This window comes from Bos mutus, chromosome 21 (assembly GCF_027580195.1).
Source record: "Bos mutus isolate GX-2022 chromosome 21, NWIPB_WYAK_1.1, whole genome shotgun sequence".
Taxonomy (NCBI): domain Eukaryota; kingdom Metazoa; phylum Chordata; class Mammalia; order Artiodactyla; family Bovidae; genus Bos; species Bos mutus.
The window spans coordinates 21944908-21955249 of record NC_091637.1 but is presented as its reverse complement, the minus strand read 5'-3'; the positions used below and the strand labels follow the sequence as shown (position 1 = coordinate 21955249).

The 10342-nt window shown below is 42.8% G+C and overlaps 1 protein-coding gene and 1 non-coding gene across 2 annotated transcripts in view; both read left to right on the top strand.

Moving 5' to 3' along the window:
• The window catches only part of HOMER2 (homer scaffold protein 2), a 136791-nt gene that overhangs the window by 15363 nt on the left and 111086 nt on the right, over window positions 1–10342 (top strand). The gene's annotated exons all lie outside the window — the stretch shown is intronic.
• Window positions 4805–4877, top strand: TRNAG-CCC (transfer RNA glycine (anticodon CCC)). Its single transcript has one exon. It is a non-coding gene; the product is annotated as a tRNA-Gly (tRNA).

Sequence of the window (10342 nt, the reverse complement as noted above, 5' to 3'; positions counted from 1 at the left end):
ATGTGAGAGTTGGACTATAAAGAAAGCTGAGCGCCAAAGAATTGATGGTTTTGAAGTGTGGTGTTGGAGAAGACTCTTGAGAGTCCCTTGGACTGCAAGGAGATCCAACCAGTCCGTCCTAAATGAGAGCAGTCCTGGGTGTTCATTGGTAGGACTGATTTTGAAGCTGAAACTCCAATACTTTGGCCACCTGATGTGAAGAGCTGACTCATTTGAAAAGACCCTGATGCTGGGAGGGATTGGGAACAGGAGGAGAAGGGGACAACAGAGGATGGGATGGTTAGATGGCATCACTGACTCAATGGACATGGGTTTGGGTGGACTCCGGGAGATGACAGGGAGGTGATGGACAGGGAGGCCTGGCGTGCTGCGGTTCATGGGGTTGCAAGGAGTCCGACATGACTGAGCGACTGAACTGAAAGTGCAAGTGAAAGCTGCTCAGTTGTGTGTCTGACACGTTGCGACCACATGGACTATACAGACCATGGAATTCTCCAGGCCAGAATACTGAAGTGGGTAGCTGTTCCCTTCTCCAGGGAATCTTCCCAAACCAGGGATTGAACCCAGGTCTTCTGCATTGCAGGCAGATTCTTTACCAGCTGAGCCACAGTTCAGTTCAGTGACTCAGCCATGTACAACTCTTTGCAACCCCATGGACTGCAGCACGCCAGGCTTCCCTGTCCATCACCAACTCCCAGAGCTTGCTCAAACTCATGTCCATCAAGTTGGTGATGCCATCCAACCAACTCATTCTTTGTCATCCCCCTCTCCTCCTGCCTTCAATCTTTCCCAGCATCAGGGTCTTTTCTAATGAGTCAGTTCTTCACATCAGATGGCCAAAGTATTGGAGTTTCAAGTTCAGCATGTCCTTCCAATGAATATTCAGGACTGATTTCCTTTAGGATTGACTGACTTGATCTCCTTGCAGTCCAAGGGACTCTCAAGAGTCTTCTCCAACACCACACTTCAAAACCATCAATTCTTTGGCACTCAGCTATCTTTATGGTCCAACTCTCCCATCCATACATGACTACTGGAAAAACCATAGCTTTGACTAGATGGACCTTTGTCGGCAAAGTAATGTCTGCTTTTTAATATGCTATCTAGGTTGGTCATAGCTTTTCTTCCAAGGAGCAAACGTCTTTTAATTTCATGGCTGCAGTCACCATCTGCAGTGATTCTAGAGCCGAAGAAAATACAGTCTGTCACTGTTTCCGTTGTTTTCCCATCTATTTTGCCAGGAAATCTGGGACTGGATGCCATGATCTTCATTTTTTGAATGTTGAGTTTTAAGCCAGCTTTTACATTCTCCCCTTTCACTTTCATCAGGTGGCTCCTCAGTTACTCTTTGCTTTGTGCCATAAGGGTGGTGTCATCTGCATCTCTGAGGTTATTGATATTTCTCCCAGCAATCTTGATTCCACTTGTGCTTCATCCAGCCCTGCATTTTGCATGATGTACTCTGTATATAAGTTAAATAAGCAGGGTGACAATATACAGCCTTGACGTACTCCTTTCCCAATTTGGAACCAGTCCATTGTTCCATGTCCAGTTTTAATTGTTGCTTCTTGACCCATATACAGCTTTCTCAGGAGGCAGGTAAGATGGTCTGGTCCCATCTCTAAGAATTTTTCACAGTTTGTTGTGATGCACACAGTCAAAGGCTTGGCATAGTCAATAAAGCAGAAGTAGATGTTTTTCTGGAACTCTCTTGCTTTCTATGATCCAGCGGATATTGGCAATCTGATGTCTGGTTCCTCTGCCTTTTCTAAATCCAGCTTGAACATCTGGAAGCTCTAAGTTCACATACTGTTGATGCTTCACTTGGAGAATTTTGAGCATTACTTTGCTAGCGTGGAAGATGAGTACAATTGTGCAGTAGTTTGAACATTTTCTGACATTGCCTTTCTTTGGGATTGGAATGAAAACTGACCTTTTCCAGTCCTGTGGCCACTGGCATATTGAGTGCAGCACTTTCGCAATATCATCTTTTAGGATTTGAAATAGCTCAGTTGGAATTCCATCACCTCCACTAGCTTTGTTCATCGTTATGCTTCCTAAGGCCCACTTGACTTCAGACTCCAGGATGTCTGGCTGTAGGTGAGTGATCACACCATTGTGGTTATCTGGGTCATGAAGATCTTTTCTGTACAGTTCTTCTATGTATCCTTGCCACCTCTTCTTAATATCTTCTGCTTGTGTTAGGTCCATACCATTGCTGTCCTTTATTGTGCCCATCTTTGCATGAAATATTCCCTTGGTATCTCTAATTTTCTTGAAGAGATCTCTAGTCTTTCCCATTCTATTGTTTTCCCCTATTTCTTTTCACTGAGCACTGAGGAAGGCTTTCGTATTTCTCCTTGCTTTTCTTTGGAACTGTGCATTCAGATGGGTGTATCTTTCCTTATCTCCTTTGCCTTTCACTTCCCTCCTTTTCTCAGCTATTCATAAGGCCTTCTCAGACAACCATTTTGCCTTTTTGCATTTTTATTGGGGATGGTCTTGATCACTGTCTCTTGTACAATGTCACGAACCTCTGTCCATAGTTCTTCAGGCACTCTATCAGATATAATCCCTTGAATCTATTTGTCACTTCCTGCATAACCGTAAGGGATTTAATTTAGGTCATACTTGAATGGTCTAGTGGTTTTCCCTACTTTCTTCAATTTAAGTCTGAATTTGGCAATAAGGAGTTCATGATTGGAGCCACAGTCAGCTATAGGTCTTGTTTTTGCTGACTGTACAGAGCTTCTCCATCTTTGGCTGCAAAGAATATAATCAATCTGATTTTGGTATTGACATCTGGTGATGTCTATGTGTAGAGTCTTCTCTTGTGTTGTTGGAACAGGGTGTTATGATCAGTGTGTTCTCTTGCAAAACTCTGTTAGCCTTTCCCCTGCTTCATTTTGTACTCCAAAGCCAAATTTGCCAGTTACTCGCGGTATCTCTTGACTTCCTACTTTTGCATTCCAGTACCTTATGATGAAAAGGACATCTTTTTTTGGTGTTAGTCCTAGAAGGTCTTGTAGGTCATCATAGAACCGTTCAACTTCAGCTTCTTTGGCATTAATGGTTGAGGCATAGACTTGGATTACTGTGATATTGAATGGTTTGCCTTGGAAACAAAAAGAGATCATTCTGTCACTTTTGATATTGCACCCAAGTACTACATTCTGGACTCTTTTGTTGACTATGAGGGCTACTCCATTTCTTCTAAAGGATTCTTGCCCACAGTCATAGATATAAAGGTCATGTGAATTAAATTCACCCTTTCCAGTCTATTTAGTTCACTGATTCCTAAAATGTCAATGTTCACTCTTGACATCTCCTGCTTGCCCACTTCCAATTTACCTTGATTCATGGACCTAACATTCCAGGTTCCTATGCAATCTTGGTCTTTACAGCATCAGAATTTACTTCTATCACCTGTCACATCCACAGCTGGTATTGTTTTCGTTTTGGCTCAGCCTCTTCATTCTTTCTGGACCTATTTTTCCACTCTTCTCCAGTAGCATATTGGGTATCTACTGTCTGGGGAGTCCATTTTTTCAGTGTCATATCTCTGCCTTTTCATACTGTTCATGGGGTTCTCAAGGCAAGAATACTGAAGTGGTTTGTCATTCCCTTCCCCAGTGGACCACGTTTTGTCAGAATTCTCCACCATGACCTGATATCATGGGCTTGCCTGATAGCTTAGTTGGTAAAGAGTCCTCCTGCAATGCCGGAGACCCTGGTTCTATTCCTGGGTCAGGAAGATTCACTGGAGAGGGGCTAGGCTACCCACTCAAGTGTTCTTGGGTTTCCCTTGTGGCTCAGCTGGTAAAGAATCTGCCTGCAATCTGCCTGCTAAGGAATCTAGGGGAGACCTGGGTTCGATCCCTGGGTGGGAAGATCCCCTGAAGAAGGAAAAGGCTGAGCCACAGGGGAATCCCAAGAATACTGGAGTGGGTAGCCTATCTCTTCTCCACCAGATTGTCCCGACCCAGGAATCGAACCAGGGTCTCCTGCATTGCAGGCAGATTCTTTACCAACTGAGCTATCAAGGAAGCCCATTCATATCTTTATTTAATAGAATTCTGGGTGACCCTCCTTCTCTCTCTGGAGACTCCTTTAGTTTTCCACATTGTCCAAACTAGTATCAGAGGGTCAAGTGCTGATGGGGTACCTACCCTAGGGGATCATATGTTACAGCCAGCACTGTGTTAAAGAAAACTGAGGTTTGACTCTTTTGTTTCTCCTCCTCCACTGTCTTCTCTTTTTGTGTGTGTTTATAATGCATTGATTAACCCACAGAAGTACATATTTCTGTATGACCTGTTTGAAGGTTTATTTGCTTTTTTAAATAATTTTTTATGGGCATATAGTCAATTTACAATGTTGTGTTAGTTTCAGGTGTACAGCAAAGTAAATCATTTATACATATACATATAGCCACTCTTTTAAAGATTCTTTTCCATATTGGTCATCACAGATCACTGAGCAGAGTTCCCTGTGCTATACAATAGGTTCTTGTTGGTTATTTTATGTATAGTAGTGTGTGTATATAAGTCCCAAATTCCTAATTTATTCCTCTCCACTCCTTTTCCCCTTTGGTAACCATAAGTTTGTTTTCTGTCTATTCTGACATGATCCTTTATTTTAACATTTCCCCAAAATGTGTCCTTTGGAAAACTACTTAAAGTTTCATTTTTAAGTTCCTTTAATTTAGGAAGTACAGTGCACTATATTCACTTATTAGAGTTTCCTGAGTCTACATTGACATATTAAAAGTTCTTTAAAAAAAAAAAAAAAAAAGCCAAGGATATCCCTGGTGGTCCAGTGGCTAAGATTCTGCACTCCCAATGCAGCGGGCCTGGGTTCGATCCCTGGTCAGGGAACTAGATCCTACCTACATGCCATGACTAAGACCCAGTGCAGCCAAATAAATATTTTAAAAAGCACCAGTAAAGAAACCTATTTCAGTTTGTTTAGCCCAGTATTTCCCAAACCTATGGAATATGGAACCTTTCTCTGATGCTTAACACCTGTTGACATTCCATGAAACACTGCTATATGTAACTTTCTGACGGGATGATAACAAGGAGCTGTCTCAGAAACTGTATTTTCATTAAAGTTTCACTGGCTTCATTAAGAGGATGACATTTCTGAGTTTCTAGCCTTTTTTTTATCAAAACCTCTCTGGCTCGTTTTTGTTGTTGTTCAGTCTCTTAAGTCATGTCCAACTCTTTGTGACTCCATGAACTGGGGTCGGCATGCCAGGCTTCCCTGTCCTTCACTATCTCCCAGAGTTTGCTCAAACTTCTGTCCATTCAGTTGGTGATACCATACAACCATCTCATTTTCTGTTACTCCCTTCTCCTCTTGCCCTCAGTCTTTCCCAGCCCCAGGGTCTTTTTGCAGTGAGTCAGCTCTTCGCATCAGGTGGCCAAAGTATTGGAGTTTCAGCTTGAGCATCAGTCCTTCCAGTGAATATTCAGGGTTGATTTCCTTTAGGATTGTCTCGTTTGATCTCCTTGTAGTCCATGGGACTCTCAAGAGTCTCCTTCAGCACCACAATTCAAAAGCATCAATTCTTTGGTACTCAGGCTTCTTCAGAGTCCAACTCCCACATCCTTACATGACTACTGGAAAAATCATAGCTTTCACTATACCAACCTTTGTAATGATTCCTTGTGCCATGAGGTAGTTGTTGGGGATTGCGGGGGCCGGGGGGAGGGCTCATATTTTGTAGGCAGGGGCCCACTGGAGCCACCCAAATGTGAATGAGCCTCCCAGGCTTGTATCACAAGGGCCTCAAGGTGAAATTTCAGCTCACACAGTGTAGTTAGTATCCAGTGTCTCCCTCTGTAAACCCTGACCTTGGATTTGGTAGATATAAACTTCCCAACTTATTTCCATACAATGACCCAGCTGGCTCTAAAGATAGGCTATGATGTCACCAGCTATCTGTAGTCACTCCCTAATTAATACCTGGCCAATGACTACCTGACTCTTTGTTCTAAGTTGGGACTGCATGTCACTGTTATCCCTCAACTGTGGGGAACCAAGCCAGGGCACAGGGCCAGAGCTGCCAGAAATTTGGGATCATCCGAGGTCTTCGGCAGTAGAATAGAAGTAAGAGGCAGCATGTGGGCCTCGTGTACAGAAGGCCTATGGGAGTCCTGGGGCCTACTGGACTTGCAAGCGTTTAGGAAAGTAGTCTGAGTAGCTTCTAGAAACAGGAAGTCAGTCTGGCTGAAAGCCTTCACCTACACAGTCGCAGGCAGGAGTTTCCTCCTCCCCCCACCACAACCCTTGCTGATGGAACTTTCTTCCCAAATTTGCCTTTCATAGGAATTACTCCAGGCACTAAACATGCAGCTTTCCACACCCCACCCCTGAAATGCTAAATTGGTCCATTTAATAAATATCCTGAGTGATCTATATGATGAGTTTGGGAAACACTACCCTAGTTATTCCAGGCTCAGTCCATTCCTCCAAGTACTTTTGTTTCCTGTTGAGGAGGAACAGAAGATGCCACCCCAGAGTATTCCACTTTGGCATGTGGATTATTTTGAGCTGAGAACAGTCAGGACCCAAGAGACTCACAAAGAGCTTTTTACCTTCCCTTACCTGACTAAAAGAATTTAAATAGAGGGCATGTACCAGGAAGACAAACCTAGACAACATATTAAAAAGCAGAGACCTCCCTTTGTCGAGAAAGATCCATGTAGTCAAAGCTACAGTTTTTCCAGTAGTGTGTACGTATATGAAACTTGAACCATAAAGAAGGCTGAGAGCTGAAAAATTGATGCTTTCAAATTGTGGTGCTGGAGAAGATTCTTGAGAGCCCCTTGGACAGCAAGGAGATCAAACCAGTCAACCCTAAAGGAAATGAACCCTGAATATTCATTGGAAGGACTATTGCTGAAGCTGAAGCTCCAATTCTTTGGCCACCTGATTCGAAGAGCCAACACATTAGAGAAGACCCTGATTCTGGGAAAGATTGAAGGCAGGAGGAGAAGGGAGCAATAGAGGATGAGATGGTTGGATGGCATCACCAACTCAATGGACATGAGTTTGAGCAAGCTCCAGGAGATGGTGAAGGTCAGGGAAGCCTGGCATGCTGCAGTCCATGGGGTTGCAAAGAGTCAGACATGACTGAGTGACTGAACAACAACAAACATTAGACCAGCCAAAGAAGCTAGAGGGGAAGGAGGGAAAAACTTTCTGTCCCTATACTGTCAATTCATTGTTTGGTCTGTCTTGGGATCCCATGAGGGTCTTGTGTTCTATCAGAAGAAATGGCGAGGACCTTACCCTCCTCATCCTCATCTTCTTCAGGGGCTTTGGACTTCTAGCCCCTCTGACTGAGGCCTGTGGCTCAGCCTCCAGCTAGAATAAGTTTATGTTTTCTCCCTTTTCTTGGGTTATTGTTCCCCCGCTTGTTTTAGTAAGAATCATTTTAGAAGAGGTGGTTGAGTGGACTATTGGTGCCCTTTTGGTGCCTTTTATATTAAACCTGTTCTTTTATATTATCTCTGATTAGCCAGGAGGATTTTTGGAACACATACTATGTGCAGAACTAGGAATAAAAAATGAATTAAAAATGTCTCTACTTTCTGGGACATGTTTGGATTTGAGATAAAGAAAAAAATGCTGGAAATGGATGGTGGTAATGGTTGCACAGCAGTGTTAATGTACATAATTCTACTGAACTGTACACTTAAATGAGGCATCCCCTCACACCAGTCAAAATGGCCATCATCAAAAAGTCTCCAAATAACAAATGCTAGAGAGGGTATGGAGGAAAAGGACCCCTCTTGTACTGCTGGTGGGAATGTAAATGGGTATAGCCACTATGGAAAACAGTATGGACATTTCTTAAAAAAACTAAAAATAGAGTTGCCATGTGACCCAGAAGTCCCACTTCTGGGCATATATCTGGAGAAGACGAAAACTCTAATATGAAAAGATACAGACACTCAGTGTTCATTAGCACTATTTATAATAGCCAAAACATGGAAACTAAATGTCCATAGACAGATAAATGGATAAAGAGGATGTGGTATATGTGTGTATATATGTGTGTATGTATATGTATGTATGTGTGTATGTATATATATATATACATACACACACAATGGAATATTACTCAGCCATAAAAGGGTTAAATAATGCCATTTGTAGCAGAATGGATGAATCTAGAGATTATCATACTAAGTCAGAGAAAGACAAATATTACATGATATCACTTATATGTGGAATATAAAAAATTGTACAGATAAACTTATTTACAAAACAGACTTACAGACATAGAAAACAGACTCACAGACATAGAAAACAAACTTATGGTTACCAAAGGGGAAGAGTGGGGATAAATTAGGAGCATGGGATTAACATATACATTACCATATATAAAATAGATAAATAACAAGGATTTACTATATAGCACAGAGAACTATATTCAATATGTTGTAATAACCTATAATGGAAAAGAAAATATACATATATACATATACATATATAAACATGTATCACTGAATCATTTTGCTGTATACCTGAAATAAACAGAATATTGTAAACCAACTACAATAAAAAATTATGAAAATGGTAAATTTTATATTGTGTATATTTTATCATAATTGGGTAAAAAAATCTTGTTCAGACAAAAATACACCCTAAAACCAACTGAAGAAGACATTTACGAAGTGATAAGCCAGTAAATGTGAAGGAGCATGTGATTTAAAGGGATACTGGCCTGCTGCTGCTGCTGCTAAGTTGCTTCAGTCATTTCCGACTCTGTGCGACCCCATAAACGGCAGCCCACCAGGCTCCCCCATCCCTGGGATTCTCCAGGCAAGAACACTGGAGTGGGTTGCCATTTCCTTCTCCAATGCAGGAAAGTGAAAAGTCAAAGTGAAGTTGCTCAGTCGTGTCCGACTCTTAGCTACCCCATGGACTGCAGCCTACCAGGCTCCTCCATCCATGGGATTTTCCAGGCAAGAGTACTGGAGTGGGGTGCCATTGCCTTCTCCTGAAGTAGACCAAATACTGAAACAGCTTTTGCGCTAGTTTTGAAGGAGGTAAAGAATTGGTAGATTGGAGACTTAAAACAATGAAAGATGTGGCATGTACAAGGAGAACAATAGATCAAATCTAGTGGAAAGCAAGTGTCTAAAGGGAAAGGTCTGTCAAAGAGGCAGCCCTCACACTACCAGCCACCCTGGGCATAGGAAGTGTCCTCTGGGGGGATGAGGTGATGAGAAATTGCAGAGAAAGCAGTGAAAGAAATCTCCACAGGTGGCTGGTGACTGTACTTTGAGTGAGTTAATTTATTTGGATTTCCGGGTGTTAGTTGCAGCACACGGGATCTTTGATCTTCATTGCAGTATGCGGGATCCTTAGTTGCAGCATGTGGGATCTAGTTCACTGACCAGGGATCAAACCCAGATCCCCTGCATTGGGAGCATAGAGTTTTAGCCACTGAACCACTAGGGAAGTCCCAAGACATATTGTCTTGATTCAGAGTGATTTTCTGCTAAGTATTCTGGTAGTATTACTGTGAAGTTACCAAAATGAAACTCCTGTAGAGCGCTGAGGGGTGAGATGTTGGAGAGATGGTTAGAAATGGCCAGAAGAGGTGTACTCAATTCTGGACCCACTACCCAATCATGTATCTCTGCCATGTGCAGGAGCTGGGAAGGGGCTGGTGGTGGGCTTCCAAGCAGAACCCAACTCTTAGCGGGAAGCCCAGCACAGTCAAGGGATTTGTGGAACAGACAGAACCACAATCCTGCTGGGCAGCTGTTACAAAACAGGTGGCTTTCAGAAAAGATGTTGTTTATGAGGAGGACCCCAGATTTGTAGGGGGACCTCACTTAGAACAATTGGCAGATGAGCTGAGCTTGATGGGAGGTGGAGATGCTAGGAACCCAAGCCACGGTGGCCTCCAGATGGGGCTGGGAAGAGAGTGGGAGAGGGGCTGTGTCTGATAAGCTCCGCATGCCAGCTGAGCCATCTGGGGCAGGGCTGGCACATAGTAGGCGTTCGGTAAATATTTGCTACATTAAAATGAATTGAAAACCCACTTGTTTCTGTTCTGTACTATTTGCTTTTTGTGTGTTTGTTTTTGTTTTGCCCTTAGTTTTCTAGTGAAGAGTTACTACATTTTTGTAAAGAGAAGATATTTGATTCAGCTAAATTAGGCTAAAAGGGGGTAGATCCACATCTAGAACAGAATGGCCTCCTGGGCGCTGCTAATGGCCACTCTTTCATCCTCACAGGCTCCCTTTCCTCCCCTATGCCTTCCTGTACCCCACCTCTGCTCCTAGGACAGGCTCTTCCTGTGTTCAGATATTGT